Source organism: Monodon monoceros, unplaced genomic scaffold, assembly GCF_005190385.1.
Source record: "Monodon monoceros isolate NGI ecotype Baffin Bay Population unplaced genomic scaffold, NGI_Narwhal_1 Super_Scaffold_21, whole genome shotgun sequence".
NCBI classification, from domain to species: domain Eukaryota; kingdom Metazoa; phylum Chordata; class Mammalia; order Artiodactyla; family Monodontidae; genus Monodon; species Monodon monoceros.
Genome location: NW_021703778.1, coordinates 775,821 through 795,041, shown reverse-complemented (window position 1 = coordinate 795,041; position 19,221 = coordinate 775,821). Strand labels below are relative to the sequence as shown.

General features: G+C 40.8%; 1 protein-coding gene across 2 annotated transcripts in view; it reads left to right on the top strand.

Annotated features, from left to right (window-relative positions):
- MPP7 (membrane palmitoylated protein 7) overlaps window positions 1–19,221 on the top strand; it is a 255,602-nt gene that overhangs the window by 133,746 nt on the left and 102,635 nt on the right. The window lies entirely within an intron of this gene.

The following is a 19,221-nucleotide window of genomic DNA, read 5'->3' as shown; positions in this document are numbered from 1 at the left end:
CCCTCTCTCTCTCCCTCCCTCCCTCTCTCTCTCCCTCTCTCCCTCTCTCTCCCTCTCTCTCCCTCTGCCTCCCTCTCTCTCCCTCTCTCTCTCTTCCCCCCCCCACCTCCCTGTCCCCCTCCCCCCAGCCCCACCTTGGGACATGGACTGGTTTACTTCTGGGAAGAGATCCAGCTTTTCCAGTGTGCTGCGGCTGGGAGCAAAAAAAAAAAGGAAAGGGGCAATATTTTTTGCTCGATTGTCCATATTGTTGCTGCTTCTTAGGCAGACACTTCCTGGCATCCTTACCTCTTTGTGTTAAGTGACAGATGTTGCGTGTCTCCGGGGGCACAGTTGGTGTGACCCACAGCCTTTACTGTGCGGTCGGCTGGCTTATCAGTGAGGCAGCTGAAGCCCAGCTACCTGCAGTGAGGGCCACTTGCCCCCTAGGAAACTCACACTCCTTGCAGACCAAGCAGCGGGAGCTCTGCAGCGGCTGCCCCCCGACTGCTCCCTTGCTGTATTCTGCCATCTCTCCTCATTGCTCTTCATTCCCTGATTAGATCGACATAAAGGCTGAACCAGCCAGTCAGCTGTCTGAGCTGGAGGGTATCTTTTCAGTGTCTGTATCTGCACTTGATTCTCTGGTTAGCGATTCTCTGAGAGGCTTGCTTCACTAGGCTGTAGACTCCCTACGCCTATTTTCTCTTCTGTCTCGATAAGACAATTTTTCCTTCTTTTGTCCTCTTTTATATAATATTACACATATACATACACTATATACATGCACACACAGAGGGAAGGGGCAGATGGGACAGTAGGGATGGTTGATAGTTATATTTCAGCCACCTCTTAAGCTCTAGACAGATGCATTTCCAGTTGTTGGAAGTTTTCCTTAGAATGCGGACTTCATACTTTTTCTTCGGCTTTGGGCACTAGATGTCAGTTTGGAGGCAAGAAGAAAAAAATCACACTCACCATCCTCTTAAACTGTGATCTCAGAATGTTACTGGCTGTCTGGGATTGCAAGATTCATAGATCCATTTATCATTAATTAATAATAATTATAACTTTTGAGCTTCTGTTTTATGGGAGGTATTGGGCTGGGCTAGGAGCAAGGGATATAGTGGGAACTCTAGGGACATTGTCCCTAGTGTATTAATTTCATTATCATGGATCCGCAAGTCCGAAATCTGATAAGGGTGATGATCAAAAAGAATAGGGATCTATCAGGACGTGTAGTGGGGGCGTGCTAACGTGATTGGGTGGGACTGTTAGGGACTGTGTCTTTGTGTAAGTGGCATTTGAGCTGGGACCCAAAGGTGAGTGTGGGGACCCGGCACAGCTCAGCAGCACTGCAGGTGGAGAGAAAGCCTTGAAGGTCCCTGTGGTTGGCACTTGGGGGAGAGTAGCTTGAGCTGGAACCCCGCAGGGGCTGCGTCCTGCAGGACCCCAGCTATCTTGAATTTCGAAGTGCATTGACAAGCAAACCCTTAATCTCAAGTGCAGTGGCAAGGCATTGACAGATTTGAGTAAGGAAGTGACAGCTAATTTATGTTTGCTAGCTATTTCCACTGTGAGTGAAGCCGGGTTCCTGTCTAACACTCATTTTCCATACAGTCACAGTGGAATGTACTCTGCTTTCCCTACCAGATCCTACCTCATCTCAAAACTATGCGTTTTCTCATCAACGTCAACAGAACTTGAGATTGTGGGCAAAGGGTCTTTAAATTCCCACAGGGAGGTGATGGCTGACAGTGATGGCCAGCTTGGTCTGGTCTCGGAAGTAATTCTGATGGTTACTGTTTTTTCCGAGAACCCTTGCATCCAGCTGTTAAGCTTTTTCCTGTGTGAGGAGTTTGTCCTTCCTTCTCCCCAAAGACAGAGAACTTCCTCCTTTGGGAATAGGACAACTAGGGTGATGGCTGCTTTAAGACAGGTCCTTTTTGCACGTGTTAACAAACGTGTCGATCTACGTTTTTCATCGCAAACCACAACATGCCTGGAAATCTCAGTGATTTTGCAGTCTCTTCCATCGTTCGCTGCTTGCCGTGGTCAGAATTAACTTTTGCCTTTTCTGCCTCCACCCAGGCTTTCTTAACCCTGTGGCCACTGCCTTCGTTCAAGTCCTTTTCTTCGTTTACTTTGACTGTTTTTGAAGAAACGCCAAAGCGGGTGGCATTTAGTCAGAAATGTGTATTCTCTGCTTGAGCAGAGGTGGTAATTCTGCTTTGGTGTTATCTTTAGGCATCAGTTATATCTTACGTGTGTGCGATGTGATGTCTGTCGTCGAGGAGGAAGTAACGTGTCCTCTCCCTGGAATGTCAGTGGAGGGTCTGAAGGAGAATCAGGACATAAACTACCATTTATGGGGTATTTTCTATTTTCCAGAGACAGCGTGAAGGTCTTTTAATGGTTACTTTAATTTTCACAATAACCCTATGTAGTAGGTACTATTATTATCCTCGTCTAAAGATGAAGGAACTGAGGTTTAGGAAGTTATATTAGTTCCTTTAGGCTGCCTTAACAGAATACGTAGACTGGGGACTTACAAACAGCAGAAGTGTATTTCTCATAGTTCTGGAGGCTGGGAAGTCGAAGATCAAGGCGCCAGCAGATTGGAGGCCTGGTGAGGGCCTGTTTCCTGGTTCATAAACACCCCTCTTTTTGTTCTGTGTCCTCACATAGTGGAAGGGGGAGAGGGGCCCTCTGGGTTCCCTTTTATAAGAGAACTAACCTCATTCAGGAGGTCTCTGCCCTCATGACCTAATCACCTCCCAAAGACCCACCTCCTGGTAACATCACATTGGGGGGGAGTAAGTTTCAACATATGAATTTGAGGAGAAACATAAACATTCAGTCCATTGCAAAAGTTAAGTAAATTGTCTAACTGGCAAGTAAGGTGCAGAACTGGGATTTAAACTCAGATGTAATTGGATCCAAGGCTCTTAATAAATTAAATTGATACTTCATTTTTAACAACTGTGAGAATGTTATAAATTCTTCATGTTTATTTTTCTTTGCCCTTGTCCTTTGCCCCCATGTGAATAGCTGTAAAATCGCTAAAACATCGTGGACCTGTGTGCTTAACTTTGGGGGCAGCAAGAAAAACAACAGCTGGGAAGTTTTGATTGAACCCACGGGCGGGGAGCTTGCAGATAGGGAGGGCCAGCTATATTCCCTGCTCCCCCCACTTTATATAAGGGATTTGCGCATCTGCAGACGTTGGTACCCACAGGGGCTCCTGGAACCAGTCCCCTGCGGCTACCGAGGGGTGACTGTCTATCCCATCCTATAGCAGGCTTGGGGGTAGAGGCAGTAGTGGTGGCTACTGGGAAGGGATGGAGTCTTTTGGGCCCGAGGAACCAACAAAGTAACCTGCATGGAGCAGTGCCAGGTCTGCGGGGAATTTATAGCACTAGAGTGGTGCCCTCCTAACTGGTTTCCTGTTTCCAGAGCAACTCCCGCCCCCCGCCCCCCATCTCTACAAGGAAAATGGAGGGAAGCACAAATCCAGCCTTGGATTTCCTCTTTAATGGCTTTTTGGGAAGGGTGAGGTCTAAGCCTCTTAGCATGAATCATCCATCTGTATTTGGGAACCTAAAATAAGAATTTTTAACCTTCTTGGGATCATAGGTCCCTTTGAGTTTTTGGTGAGAGTTTTGGATTAGTTTCCTAGAAAAATACATGCAAACAATTTGCATAGGGCTTCCAGGAGGCTGCAATCTGCTGAGAGCCATCCACCCCATAACGTGGACCCTAGACATGCAGTTTGCCACTTTTTAAAGACAGCTGATGCCATCTTTTGTTCCTAAAAGATTTTCTTTTAAAGCTGTAATTACAGTGCTTGCTTGTTAAAATGTAAACTGTTGGGTTGGCCAAAAAGTGCCTTCTTTGGCCAGGGTTTTTAAGTAAAAATAAAAGACACGTTTTTCATTTTCACCAAGAACTTTATTGAGCAACGTATTCACCCTTTTGTTCCACTACCTTCTGCCATTTCTCAGGCAACGTCATAATTCCATCTTCCCAAAACTTTTTATCTTTTTGAGCAAAGAACTGTTCCAGGTGCCTTTTACAGTCTTCCAGGGGATTGAATTTTTTTCCATTAAGAGAATTTTGTAAAGGCCAGAATAAATGGAAACCCGAAGGTGCAATATCTGGTCAATACGGCAGATGAATCTGAACTTCCCAGCCAAGCTGTAGCAGTTTTTGCCTGGTCATCAAAGAAACATGCGGTCTTACGTTATCCTCATGGAAGATTATGTGTTTACCGTTGACTAATTCTGGACGCTTTTCGTCGAGTGCCGCTTTCAGTTGGTCTAATTGGGAGCGGTACTTGTTGGAATTAATTGTTTGGTTTCCCGGAAGGAGCTCATAATAGAGGACTCCCTTCTAATCCCACCATATAGACAACATCACCTTCTTTGGATGAAGACTGGCCTTTGCTGTGGTTGGTGGTGGTTCATTGCGCTTGCCGCATGATCTCTTCTGTTCCACATTATTGTACAGTGTCCACTTTTCATCGCCCGTCACAATTTGTGTTAAAAACGGAATGTTTTCGTTACCTTTCAGTAGAGAATCGCATGCAGAAATATGGTCGAGAAGGTTTTCTTCGCTTAACTTACGTGGAAGCCAAACATCAAAGCGACTGACGTAACCGAGCTGGTGCAGATTATTTTCACACTTGATTTGGGTATTTTGAGTATGGCGGCTGTCTGCTGCGTGGTACCACGTTGATTGCTCTCAATTATTGTTTCCATTTGATCGCCGTCAACTTCAACTGGTCCACCCGACCGTGGAGCATCGTCCAGCGAGAAACCTCCAGCACGAAACTTCACAAAGCACTTGTGACACATTCGCTCGGTCACGGCACCTTCTCCATACACTGCACAAATCTTTTTTTTGCGTTTCAGTTGCATTTTGACCTTCCTTGAAATAATAAAGCATAATATGCTGAAAATGTTGCTTTTTTTCTTCCGTCTTCAATATTAAAATGGCTACATGAAAATTCACCAATTTTGATAAGTCTTTTTTTAAACGCACGCTGATATGACAGGTGTCACATATAATCTAACAGAATTGTTCCGAATGAAGTTAAAGACAGCTAAGTGCCACTAGAGCCATCTTATGGAAAAAACCGAACGAAACTTTTGGCCAACCCAATACAAGCAAGCCTAGAACACAGTGGACTGCTACTTGTACGTTGAGACCTGCCCAAGTTCCATGATCTCACACCACCCCATCTGCCATTCATGGTAACATCCACCATCACTCTTATAAATTGAGCAGTTCCCAGCTTTTCAATTAGTATTGAAATACAAATTTTTTTTTAATGGCAAATCTGATCATTTCACTATGAGGGCAGGAATGAAAGAGGTATGTACAAATATTGGACAGTTTATATACCTCTGGAGTGAATAATTCAAGTTCAATTTTTTTTGAATTACTAACACATTCCAAAGAGACTTTAATGCCGTGGCTACTCCCTCTAGAATATTGTTCTGGGAACTAAAGGAATCTGATCTGTGGAGAAAGTTCTGGGAAGTGATTTCAAATAGAATCAGTACACAGTCAACCAGAATCAAAAGGTTGATGGTTTGTTGCTTTTTATAATTTATCTTAAGCCTAAAAACTGCTTTTGGTGCTTATAACCACTTTATCCCATGTCCGTTATAAGAATCTTTGTAGCAATGCTGCAAGCGCCCTGGCGTGACTTGCAGGCAAAGTACCAGGGGCTCCCAGTGGCCTCCCGTGGAAAGGCTCCCCCCACCCCGCTTCTGGCTGTATCCCTGGAGTAAAGTTACAGCCTCAAAGCTCTGTTGTTGACTGTGCTTATAAGCACAAGTATACCATAAACTCACGCCGTAGAGAAGGAGGGTCTAGAGACAAAGACATTATAAGGATCTCTCCTTTAGCCATGAAAAAGTAATTCCAAATTAGATGAACTGATCTTTATAACTTAAAAAAAAATTAAGATCAGGTAGAAACACTGACCAAAATGGATCTCGCCAGCCAAATGAACCTAATTACTCATGAAAATTCAAATATAAAGGTTCTTAGACTCTCCTCCTAGAAGTAAAAAGTGATTTTTTTTCCTTTTATAATAGTATTGCACAAGGGAACTGGATGCTACCTTGTTAGAGGCCAGAATTAATTTACATTAACTGACCAACTCAGCCTTCTAGTTCCTACAAGAAATTCTTAGAAGTTCTGGGTAATTGCAAACATTCTTTGAAATGCATTTCTGAGCTTGTAAGAAGGAAAGGGAAATCCCTTGTTTTAGAAGTGAGGTGGAAACCAGATGCTCTGCAGGTAACTGACTGTTTGAGCTTCTGCTGTGCCTGTGATGGAGCCGTTGGCCAGAGCTGGGGTTGCAGGTCACTGTCCTGACATTCCAGCTGCACGAACGGCTGGGAAACACAAAACACAGAAGACAGCTACTCTCCTAGGGTTACTCTGTTAGCGACTGGGAAGGAGTGGAAGACGCCAAGTCGCTTTCTAGGGAGATGGTGAAGAATCTGGTCGGCCTCATCCTGGGATTAGGTAGGAACAGAAGAAAGTCTACTCTAAGAATTTGTAACCACGAATCTGTTGGTCCATGGCTTGGGGTTTGAGTTTTTTATCTGCAAAATCCAAGAGTCCTGAGCTGTGAAATTAGCCAAGGAGCCTGGTGCCCTCGGAAGCAAATAAAAAAGTATTTCTGAAAAGGTATATCTCTCACCCAGGACTCCCTCATATAATGCCCCAGGTTACAGAGCATTTGAGAGAACAGTTTCCCTTCAGCCTGCAGTCAGCAGATACCACCAATAGCAAGATTAAAACCTAGGCACCCTATGTAATACACGTCTTATGGCTTATAAAGTAAGTACGCTGAAAGTGGTATTAGCGTGAAGGAAGGCCTCAGTCATAAGAACACTAGGTGCTAGGAAAACAGAACAGAAAGATTTGTCAAACTCTTTGAACTATAGGAATAGAAAGCACAGTCATTAAAAAAACACCCAAAAAACTCTGTGGCTAGGTTCCTCAGAGATTAGACACAGCCTAAGACAGCGAGTAAATAAGATAGATTTCGGGGAAATTCCCAGAATGCAGAGAGAGAAGAGGTTAAGACATGCCAACTCAGTTTTTCATGGAATATGGGATCCATAATGCTTTGCATAAGAATAAAGGGCTAAGAACTTTTGCCTTACTAAATATCAAAAGTGTCGATAAAACTATAGTAACAGCATCAGCTTAGAGAGACCAATCAGGGAACAGAATAGAGAGCTCAGATGCAGACGCTTGTACGTGGGAGTGTCATAAGTAACGGGTAGTAATACCTGTCAGTGTGAAAGGATTAAATGTTGTGTCCTTTTGGAAAAAGATAAAGGTCGAGAGCTCCTCGTGGGTGTGGGTTAAGACTTCAGTGTTCAAAGTAAAGCGGTAGAACTTTAAAGTAGTCACAGGAGAATCTCGTTATTACATTAGGATAGGGAGTGTTTTATTAAGAAAGAAAATGCACAGCCATAAAGAAAGAGCTAGATGTTTCTGGCTGCGTTAAAATGGCTTCTGTTTGCCTGGGGCCACCGGTTATTTATTTAAGGTAGGATCGGCAGTGGACCGAGAGTCCAAAAACTGGACTGGTTTAGGTGCAATAGGTTATTTCTCACTCAGTCATCACTTGGAGGGATTTGCCTTAGGGATGTGTTACCCTCCTTCCTGAGGCATTTGGGGACCCAGCTTCCTTCCATCTGGTGGCTTTGCTGTCTCTTAAGCCCTTCTCTTAACCCACACCCGGGTGGGGGAAACCAGCCGGTTTCCTCACTGAGAACGTAACACTTACGGTCCTTGCTTGACGGCTGATCACACGCGTTCACCAGGCTGCAAGGTGAGGGAGGAGTGGACGGCCTCGGAAGTGCGGCCCTTGACCCGCCGCCGCTGTCCGGCTGCAGGGAGTCCCCGTGGAGGGCGAGGGTTGGTGTCCGAGAGCAGCTGTCGGCCGCAGGAACTATCATGAACAGGGAAACCTCAGGGAGACTGCATTTCACATCCGTGTCACTGGCAGAATGTCTGCCGATGCCAAGTATTAGCAAGGGTTCTGGGGCCACGGGGAACACGTACACACTTCCAGGCACCCGGGCAGGGCAGGAAGGAGTCCCGTGAATGGATACTTAATAGCAAAATGTGTTAAGGGCCAGAGTGTTCCTCAATTGAAAAGTGGGTATATAAACTACTGTTGATTAATATGATGGAATATCGTTCAGCTGTCAGAATGAATGAACTGGATCCGCATGTATCAACACAGATATGGCAGACTGTATTGTATGAAAACTCCAGTCGTAACAGAAACAGTGCCACTTATGTACATTTAAAACGACAATAGAACGTGTTGTTTTTTTAATTGAAGTGTAGTTGATTTACAGGGTTTCAGGTGTACAGCAAAGTGATTCACTTATACATATACATATGTATTTGTCCCATTTGTTTATTTTTTAACATCTAAAATTTTTGAAAATGTTTTCATTATTAATGTTCCATTTAAAAACACTCTAGACATATAAAAAATAAGAAAATATGATATATAAGCTGCATACCCAGCATCAAAATTAAAGTGATACTAACCTCGTATATTTGCTTCAGATACCGTATGGAATAAGTCATAAGAGGCGTGGCTAGAGGCCCATGCTGAAGCTGCTGGATATATTCCCATACACACTTTCATATTTTTAAACATATATACATCCATAAACAGTACGTGCTATTCTGTTCACAGTTGTCAAGACACGGAAACAACCTAATTGTCCATCGACAGAGGAATGGATAAAGAGGATGTGGTACATATACACAGTGGAATATTACTCAGCCATAAAAAGGAGTGAAATTTTTGCCATTTGCAACAACATGGATGGACTTGGAGGGCGTTATGCTGAGTGAAATAAGTCAGACAGAGAGACAAAAACTGTATGTTATCACTTATATGTGGAATCTGAAAAATGCAACAAACTAGTGAATATAACAAATAAGAAACAGTCTCGCAGATACAGAGAACAAACTAGTGGTTACCAGTGGGCAGAGGGAATGGGGGAGGGGGAGGGGTTAAGAGGTACAAACTATTAGGTGTAAAATAAGCTACAAGGATATTGTACAACACAGGGAATATAGCCAATATTTCATAATAACTAAATGGAGTATGACCTTTAAAAATTGTGAATCCCTGTATTGTACACCTATAACTTATACAATATTGTACATCAATTACACTTCAGTAAAAAAAAGGAAAATATTTAGAAGTAAACAATAGTGCGCTATACACAATGACTAAAATTTTTTAAAAACACACATGAAAACCACTTTTGGCATTCCTTATCATTAGAAGCATCACCTGAAAGGAGGGCAGAGATGAAAAGAGGGAGAGGCAAGCACATGCTCTCACTTCCAGTTTCCTAGTGGACAGAGTGAATGAACAGCGAGTCCTCTGTCGCCTTCACGCCACCAGCAGTGCGGGTGGTCTGATGTGCCACCCTGTACTGAGCACTGTGAAGGGAGCGCTAAAGTGTGCAGCAGCAAAAACGGACAGAAATGTCTTCCTTCTCCTCTCTTCAGTTAATGAATAATGAAGAGGGACAAATCATATTTTAACCTAAACAGATCTCCTGAATCTCCCCTTTGTGTGATTATGCCCTCTTAGCTCTTTCCCCCGTTACCTTTCTAAATAGAAGGGTTAGAAGCACTTACACTCTTGCCATATTTTGTTTCCAAATTACCTCTGAGTATCTTTCTCCTGGGATGGGTGTTTATCTCATTTAATGTTTTATGAATGAGTAAAACTCCGATTAGAGTAGCGTACCTTTTCTTTTGTCCCCAGTCGTTTGTATGATGTACTGGGGCTGGGTCACGTAAAGAAAGAAGGAATAAAGTAAGATAAGAACAGAAAAATATTAGAAAACAAAAATGGTAAAAACTAGTGAATCTAAAAGGTGTTTCTTTGAAAACACAGTAAAATCAGTATTAGTTAACTAACGTAGGGATGAGGGGTGAAAATAAAGTTACAAGCACCAAATAAGAGATGGTAACGAAGAAAAAAATATGGAGTAAATTCAAAGACTTCTAAGAGACTATTTTGCTGAAGTAGCTTCAGGTAGCTTTTTTTAAAGCCAGACAGAAATGGATAATTTTCTAGGAAACAGTATTTTCTGCAGCTCATACTAGGAGAGATAGAAACACCTAATTGGAGAAATTGCCGTAAACAAACCAGAAGAAATAAAATACCAAAATATATCAGAGACAGCTGGTTTCTCAGGGGAATGCCTTCAAATATTTAAAGAAGAGATCACTCCACTGGTATTTAGATGTCCCCAGAGCATATAAAAAGTAGAAAGCTTCCATAACTTTAAAATAACGAAATGAGTATAACATTGATATCAAAACCCAGTAAAGGCAGCACAAAAAGAAATGTCAGTCTTAATTATGAATATTGATGCAGAAATTCTAAGTAAAGTATTGGCCAGTGGAATTCCCCGCACATTAGAAGAACAATACATCGTAACACATGAAGTTCATTGTGGGTTGGATGGGTTAGTATTTGGAAATTTATAAAGAGCACTCATATTAATGGGTCAGGTAGGAAACACAATGTGTATATACTGAAAAACATTTTGTGAAATTGAGCATTCATTCTTTAAAAATACTCTTGATAAATTTAGAATGCATTGGTCCTGATTTCACGAGATAATATTTATCTGTGGCGCTGTGAAGCCAGAATTTATCACGTTAAAGACAGGAACAAAACAAGAATGTCCAGCTCTCATCAGTTTTATAAAATTTTTTTCTGGAGGTGTCAGCCAAGAAAATTAGCCCAAAGAGGGAGATTAGTAGTAGCAAATGGAGAGGAGGACATACAGTTAGCACTACTGCCTCTGCTCTTTGTTGTTTTCTTGTTTTTCAGTTTTAAATTTACCCTTCTCTTTCTTATCCCTTTTTTTCTCTTGAGCTAAAGTTTTTTTTTTCCTTTTGGAGAAAGATTAAATTATTCTTTTTAAAAGAGGGTCCCAGCCATTAGAATACTTTCACTTTTGCAATCTTTACACAATATAGTGTGTAATTTTCAGCTCTTCTAGGTTGTCATTGTGATGCACGGATCTTCTTTTAATACCGAATTCCCTCCTCTTCATGCTTTTAAATAAAGGAGGGAGATAGCGGTGCGTGTGTGTGTGTGTGTGTGTGTGTGTGTGTGTAGTGTCTGTGTGCACACGTGCCAATTCTAGATTGGGTACTGTGATAAACACAGCAGAGATTCAAACCACTGTGCTTTTTAATACTCATAATAGAAGGCAAAAGGATTTTACAGCTTTGGTTTATTTAATATCACCATTTAGGTAACCTTGATTGTGGTTTGCAGTTTACCTCTACACATCACTGAGAGTTTTAAAACAAATGATTGCATTGAGGTTGGTCAAGCTTTATTTATATTTTGTTTTGAAGCTTCATTTAAGGCAGTTTCTACTGTACGTGTACCGAAATTAGATTACTGGCACCAGATTTCCTTATAGAAATTGAACATTTATTTTCAAGATGTGAATGTAAGTGGAGGTACCTATAGCTTTCCTATAAGCCTTGGTTACATATACAAATGAATTTTATTTTAACTGACTTCTTCTGACTAGAAATGTAATTACAGAAAACAAACCCTTATGGACACTACTTAATAGAGCATAAACGTATATACATTTTGAGTTGTCCTTTTTTCTTAATAGTGTATTTTAAACATTTTAGCACATGCCATTCTTTTTTAGGATCTTGGTTTTGAATAATTGCATATTTTTCTGTCATATGAAATTAATGTAACCAGAGTCTCCCCTTCTCCCCAGACTCTTTTATTTTTACCCCTAGGTCCTTTCTCTCCTCAGTTCCTTCCAGTTTTACTCTCTCCTTGTTCTTCAAGGGAGAAAAAATGAAGTACACTTTTATTATGCGGTTGAATCTGCAAAGGGAAATGTTTATTTAAAATAAATGAGATTTTGCACATTTGGCGAATCCATAATACTTAGTAACGGATGCTGTTTGCCTTATTGCGAAAGCCACGACTTTGGTTATATATTTGTCTATTGGATTCCAGAATGTTACCCCTCAGGGAAACTTGCCAAACTGTATATCAGAGTGAACTTTTCTGGGGTGTAAAGGGAAATTACATAGTGGATAGCATGAAGTGATGCCATGTCATCCAATATAGAAGGCACTAGCCACACACTGATGTTTAAATTTAAATTCATTAAAATTAAAAATTCAGTTCCTCAGGCCCACTAGCCACAGTCCAAGCACTCAGTCCAGGAGCCACGCGGCTGGTGACTCAGCATAGCGAACAAGCGGAGTATGGGCCCAGCATCAGAACATGCTGTTGGGCAACCTTGGGGTCACGGCTGTACACGTTACCCGTTTTTATATTAGAGTTTTTACATCAGTTTGGTTTTAAATGTTTCTTCCTAGTAGTATAAATACTAGTAAAAAGCAGAATTTCAAGATGTTTGGAAACAGTGAACAGTTCAAGATTATTTAGAGTAATTTTTACTTTGCTAACCAACTTAAATTTTAAAATTATGTACTGAAGTAAAACACATCTAGACAAAGGGTTGCCAGCATCTGGAAATTCTAGGAGAACATTTAAAATATTCTCGATTTAGTACAAAGTCCAGGGACAGGCAGGGGAGGGTGGGCTCTTGTATCCTTGAGTGAGGGTCTTGGAAGGATGATGGAGAAAGAGGAAGCTGTTTTTAAAAGGCACTCAGAAGAAGCAAATTAAGTGGAGAAATAACGTGTTTAATTGGGGCATGTAGTTTTAGGTTATAATTATAGTAGTTTAATAAATCTAGAAAAAGTAGAAACCATAGGGAGGGAAAAACCGAGGGGGGGAGGGGGGGACAGGAACCCTCAATCATCCTGTTGTCAATGGCAACAGCCATTGTGATTTGTCACCTCTCTATCCAGCCTCCTTTCTGTCATATTCATTCAGCAGTGAATGAGGTCAGTGGAGAAAGCAGACAAGATCTGAGAGGCCAGTGGGGTGATTAAGTGCCCTGAAGCTAAGCCAGATGGCCTGAGTTTTAAATCCCAGCTCTGCCATTTGTGGGACCATAGCCAGTGATTTAACTGTGTATATGTTTATCTGTAAAACTGGGACAACGACAGTGCTGTCTACCTTTTAGTGTTCTTGTGAGTTTAGAATTAAAATACTAAACTCATTGAAGACCATGTTAGGAAGAGTCCTGATAACTAGGCTGAGGTAATACAGGCACATGAGCTTCGGGGCTTATTGTTGCAGGAAGGCAGACACTTAAACAGGTAGTTGCCATAAAGTTAGATAAGTTTTATGAGCGGGTAAGTTTAGTATTCTATCATAGTATATGTTCAGGTGACCTAATTTTTTTTCTTTTTTTTAATTCTTGATAATTATTTAAGCAAAATTAATTTAGCTTTTAGGACAGTTGGTTTCATTTTAGATTATATTTTGTTAGCTTCTTCAAATCAACTGTTACTTGTTTGATGGCTTGTATTCCGTAAAATTTATTTCCGTAATATGATAAATGTTGAAAGCTTCCAAGATATTAAGTAAAAATGTTGCCCTGATCATTCTGGTAATATCATAAGTGTCAAAACTCTTTCCCTGTTGCTTTGCGTTAGGTACCAGGTTGCCAAAAAGGTAATAGAATCCTCTCTTAGCGATAGCATCTGCCTAATCAAAATAAAATCTGTCTTCCAGACTTTTTACAAGCGAGTTTGGTTAGCTTTGAGCATAATTAAAAGAGTATTTTACTTGATACCTGTTAAAAACAGGAAACCATGAGGTACAACTGTTTTTCATATATAGTGGGGGGCAATCTCCTCAACTGGAAATAAGAAGAGGCTAAAGTAAGTTTTCAAGCATAAAAATTTAAGGGCACCGAGATTGGTTCAAGGTGGTGGAGTAGAAGGACGTGCGCTCACTCCCTCTTGCGAGAGCACCGGAATCACAACTAACTGCTGAACAGTCATCAGCAGGAGGACACTGGAACTCACTGAAAAAGATACTCACATCCAAAGACAAAGGAGAAGCCACAGTGGGACGGTAGGAGGGGCGCAATCACAATAAAATCAAATCCCATAACCACTGGGTGGGTGACTCACAGACTGGAGAACAGTTATACCACAGAAGTCCACCCACTGGAATGAAGGTTCTGAGCCCCACATCAGGCTTCCCAACCTGGGGGTCCGGCAACGGGAGGAGGAATTCCCAGAGAATCAGACTTTGAAGGCTAGTGGGATTTGATTGCAGGACTTTGACAGGACTGGGGGAAACAGAGACTCCACTCGTGGAGGGCACACACAAAGTAGTGTGCACATTGGGACCCGGGGGGAGGAGCAGTGACCCCATAGGAGACTGAACCAGACCTACCTGCTAGTGTTGGAGGGTCTCCTGAAAGGGCGGGGGGTGGCTGTGTCTCACCATGAGGACAAGAACACTGGCAGCAGCAGTTCTGGGAGGTACTCCTTGGTGTGAACCCTCCCAGAGTCTGTCATTAGCCCCACCAAAGAGCCCAGGTAGGCTCCAGTGTTGGGTCGCCTCAGGCCAAACAACCAACAGGGAGGTAACCCAGCCCCACCCATCAGCAGACAACAGGATTAAAGTTTTACTGAGCTCTGCCCACCAGAGCAACACCCAGCTCTACCCACCATCACTCCCTCCCATCAGGAAGCTTGCACAAGCCTCTTAGATAGCCTCACCCACCAGAGGGCAGATAGCAAAGCAAGAAGAACTACAATCCTGCAGCCTGTGGAACAAAAAACATATTCACAGAAAGATAGACAAAATGAAAAGGCAAAGGACTAAGTACCAGATGAAGGAACAAGATAAAACCCCAGAGAAAAAACTAAATAAAGTGGAGATAGGCAACCTTCCAGAAAAAGAATTCAGAATAATGATAGTGAAGATGAGCCAGGACCTCGGAAAAAGAATGAGGCAAAGATCAAGAAGATGCAAGAAATGTCTAACAAAGACCTAGAAGAATTAAAGGAGAAACACCTAGAAGAATTAAAGAAAAAACAAACAGAGATGAATAATACAATATCTGAAATGAAAAATACATTAGAAGGAATCAATAGCAGAATAACTGAGGCAGAAAAACGGATAAGTTACCTGGAAGACAGAATGGTGGAATTCACTGCCATGGAACAGAATAAAGAAAAAAGAATGAAAGGAAATGCAGACAACCTAAGAGACCTCTGGGACAACATTAAATGCACCAACATTCTTATTATAGGGGTCCCAGAAAGAGAAGAGAGAGAGAGAGGACCTGAGAAAATATTTGAAGAGATTATAGTCGAAAACTTCCCTAACGTGGGAAATGAAATAGCCACCCAAGTCCAGGAAGTGCAGAGTCCCAGGCAGGATAAACCCAAGGAGAAACACACCGAGACACATAGTAATCAAATTGACAAAAAGACAAAGAAAAATTGTTAAAAGCAACAAGGGAAAAACGACAAACAACATACAAGGGAACTTCCATAAGGTTAACAGCTGATTTGTCAGCAGAAACTCTACAAGCCAGAAGGGAGTGGCAGGATATATTTAAAGTGATGAAAGGGAAGAACCTACAACCAAGATTACTCTACCCAGCAAGGATCTCATTCAGATTCAATAGAGAAATCAAAAGCTTTACAAACAAGCAAAAGCTAAGAGAATTCAGCACCACCAAACCAGCTCTACAACAAATGCTAAAGGAACTTCCTTAAGTGGGAAACACAAGAGAAGAAAAGGACCTACAAAAACAAACCCAAAACAATTAAGAAAATGGGAATAGGAACATACATATTAATAATTACCTTAAATGTGAATGGATTAAATGCTCCAACCAAAAGACACAGGCTCGCTGAATGGATACAAAAGCAAGACCCATATATATGCTGTCCACAAGAGACCCACTTCAGACCTAGGGACACATACAGAGTGAAAGTGAGGGGATGGAAAAAGATATTCCATGCAAACGGAAATCAAAAGAAAGCTGGAGTAGCAATACTCATATCAGATAAAGTAGACTTTAAAATAAAGAATGTTACAAGAAACAGGGAAGGACATAATGATCAAGAGATCAATCCAAGAAGAAGATATAACAATTATATATGCACCCAACATAGGAGCACCTCAGTACATAAGGCAAATGCTAACAGTTATAAAAGAGGAAATCAACAGTAATACAGTAATAGTGGGGGGACGTTAACACCTCACTCACACCAATGGACAGATCATCCAGACAGAAAATTAATAAGGAAACACAAGCTTTAAATGACACAATAGACCAGATAGATTTAATTGGTATTTGTAGGATATTCTATCTGAAAACAACAGATTACATTTCTTCTCAAGTGCACACGGAACATTCTTCGGGATAGATCACATCTTGGGTCACAAATCAAGCCTCGGTAAATTTAAGAGAATTGAAATCATATCAATATGCATTTTTTCGGACCACAATGCTATGAGATTTGAAATTTACAGGGGAAAAAAACGTAAAAACACAAACACAGGGAGGCTAAAGAATACGTTACTAAATAACCAAGAGATCACTGAAGAAATCAGAGAGGAAATCAAAAAATACCTAGAGGCAAATGACAGCAAAAACACCATGATCCAAAACCTATGGGATGCAGCAAAAGCAGTTCTAAGAGGGAAGTTTATAGCAATACAGTCCTACGTCAAGAACCAAGAAAAATGTCAAACAATGTAAGCTTACACCTAAAGGAACTAGAGAAAGAACAAACAAAACCCAAAGTTAGTAGAAGGAAAGAAGTCGTAAAGATGAAAGCAGAAATAAATGAAATAGAAACAAAGAAAACAATAGCAAAGATAAATAAAACTAAAAACGGGTTCTTTGAGGAGATAAACAAAATTGATAAACCTTTAGCCAGACTCATCAAGAAACGGAGAGGACTCAAATCAATAAAATTAGAAATGAAAAAGGGGAAATTACAACAGACACTACAGAAATACAGAGCATCCTAAGAGACTACGACAAGCAACTCTATGCCAATAAACTGGACAACCTGGAAGAAATGGACAAATTCTTAGAACCTTCCAAGACTGAACCAGGAAGAAATAGAAAATATGAACAGACTAATCACAAGTAATGAAATTGAAACTGTGATTAAAAATCTTCCAAGAAACAAAAGTCCAGGACCAGATGGCTTCACAGGTGAGTTCTATCAAACATTTGGAGAAGAGCTAACACCCATCCTTCTCAACTCTTCCAAAAAACTGCAGAGGAAGGAACTCCCAAACTCATTCTCTGAGGCCACCATCACCCTGATACCAAAACCAGACAAAAATACTACAAAAAAAGAAAATTACAGCCCATTATCACTGATGAATATAGATGCAAAAATCCTCAACAAAATACTAACAAACAGAACCCCACAACACATTAAATTTAGCATCATACACAATCAAGTGGGATTTATCCCAGGGATGCAAGGATTCTTCAAAATATGCAAATCAATCAATGTGATACACCATATTAACAAATTGAAGAATAAAAATGATATCATCTCAGTAGATGCAGGGAATCAGACTTCCTGACTTCAGACTATACTACAAAGCTACAGTAATCAAGACAATATGGTACTGGCACAAAAACAAAAATATAGATCAGTGGAACAAGAGAGAGAGCCCGGAGATAAACCCACGCACATATGGTCATCTTATTTTTGATAAAGGAGGCAAGAATATACAATGGAAAAAAGACAGCCTCTTCAATAAGTGGTTTTGGGAAAACTGGACAGCTACATGTAAAAGAATGAAATTAGAGCACTACCTAACACCATACACAAAAATAAACTCAAAATGGTTTAAAGACCTAAATGTAAGACTGGACACTATAAAACTGTTAGAGGAAAACATAGGAAGAACATTCTTTGACATAAATCACAGCAAGATCTTTTTTAACCCCCCTCCTAGAGTAATGGAAATAAAAACAAAAATAAACAAATGGGACCTAATGAAACTTAAAAGCTTTTGCACAGCAAAGGACACTTTAAACGAGACGAAAGACAACTCTCAGAATGGGAGAAAATATTTGCAAACGAATCAGCGGACAAATGATTAACCTCCAGATCTCCAAAGAAGACATACAGATGGCCAAGAGGCACCTAAAAAGCTCCTCAGCATCACTAATCATTAGAGAAATGCAAATCAAAACTACAATGAGGTATCACCTCACACCTGTTAGAATGGGCATCATCAGAAAATCTAGAAACAATAAATGCTGGAGAGGGTGTGGAGAAAAGGGAACCCTCTTGCACTGTTGGTGGGAATGTAAATTGATACAGCTCCTATGGAGAACAGTATGGAGGTTCCTTAAAAAACAAAAATAGAATTACCGTATGATCCAGCAATCCCACTACTGGGCATATACCCAAAGAAAACCATAATTCAAAAAGACACATGTATCCCAATGTTCATTGCAGCACTGTTTAGAATAGCCAGGTCATGGAAGCAACCTACATGCCCATCAACAGACGAATGGATAAAGAAGATGTGGCACATCTATACAATGGAATATTACTCAGCCATAAAAAGAAACGAAATTGGGTCATTTGTTGAGATGTGGATGGACCTAGAGACTGTCATACAGAGTGAAGTAAGAAAGAGAAAAACAAATATCGTATATTAACGCATATATGTGGAATGTAGAAAAATGGTGCAAATGAACCGGTTTGCAAGGCAGAGATAGAGACACAGATGTAGAAAACAAACATATGGTACCCGGGGGGGAAACGGGTGGGGGGTGGTGGTGGGATGAACTGGGAGATTGGGGTTGACATATATACACTAATTTGTATAAAATAGATAACTAATAAGAACCTGCTGTACAAAAATATAAAATTCAAAAAAAAAATTTAAGGGCCTCTGTGTAAGAGCTGAAATAGATTAAACTAGGTGCCAACAGTTACAAATTTGTCAAAGCTCCCCTCATTCTTAGCTATCAGTCTAGGTTTTTTAAAATGAACTCAGTTAGTCTTCTGATGCATTAAAATGTATTCCTGCCTTTGTGTTTCTTTGGTCATGGTGATGGGAAACGGACAAAATTATCTTGTATTAATAGAATTTTACTGGTTTTACAAAATGAAAAATTGAAGCTGAATAGTTAGGAGAGATGTCTCTAGTTATGAGAAATCCCCTTGTTTTGTAGAAATTTGAATGGGTGGGGGGAAGCTGACTATTTGGAAGAAAGGAAAAGC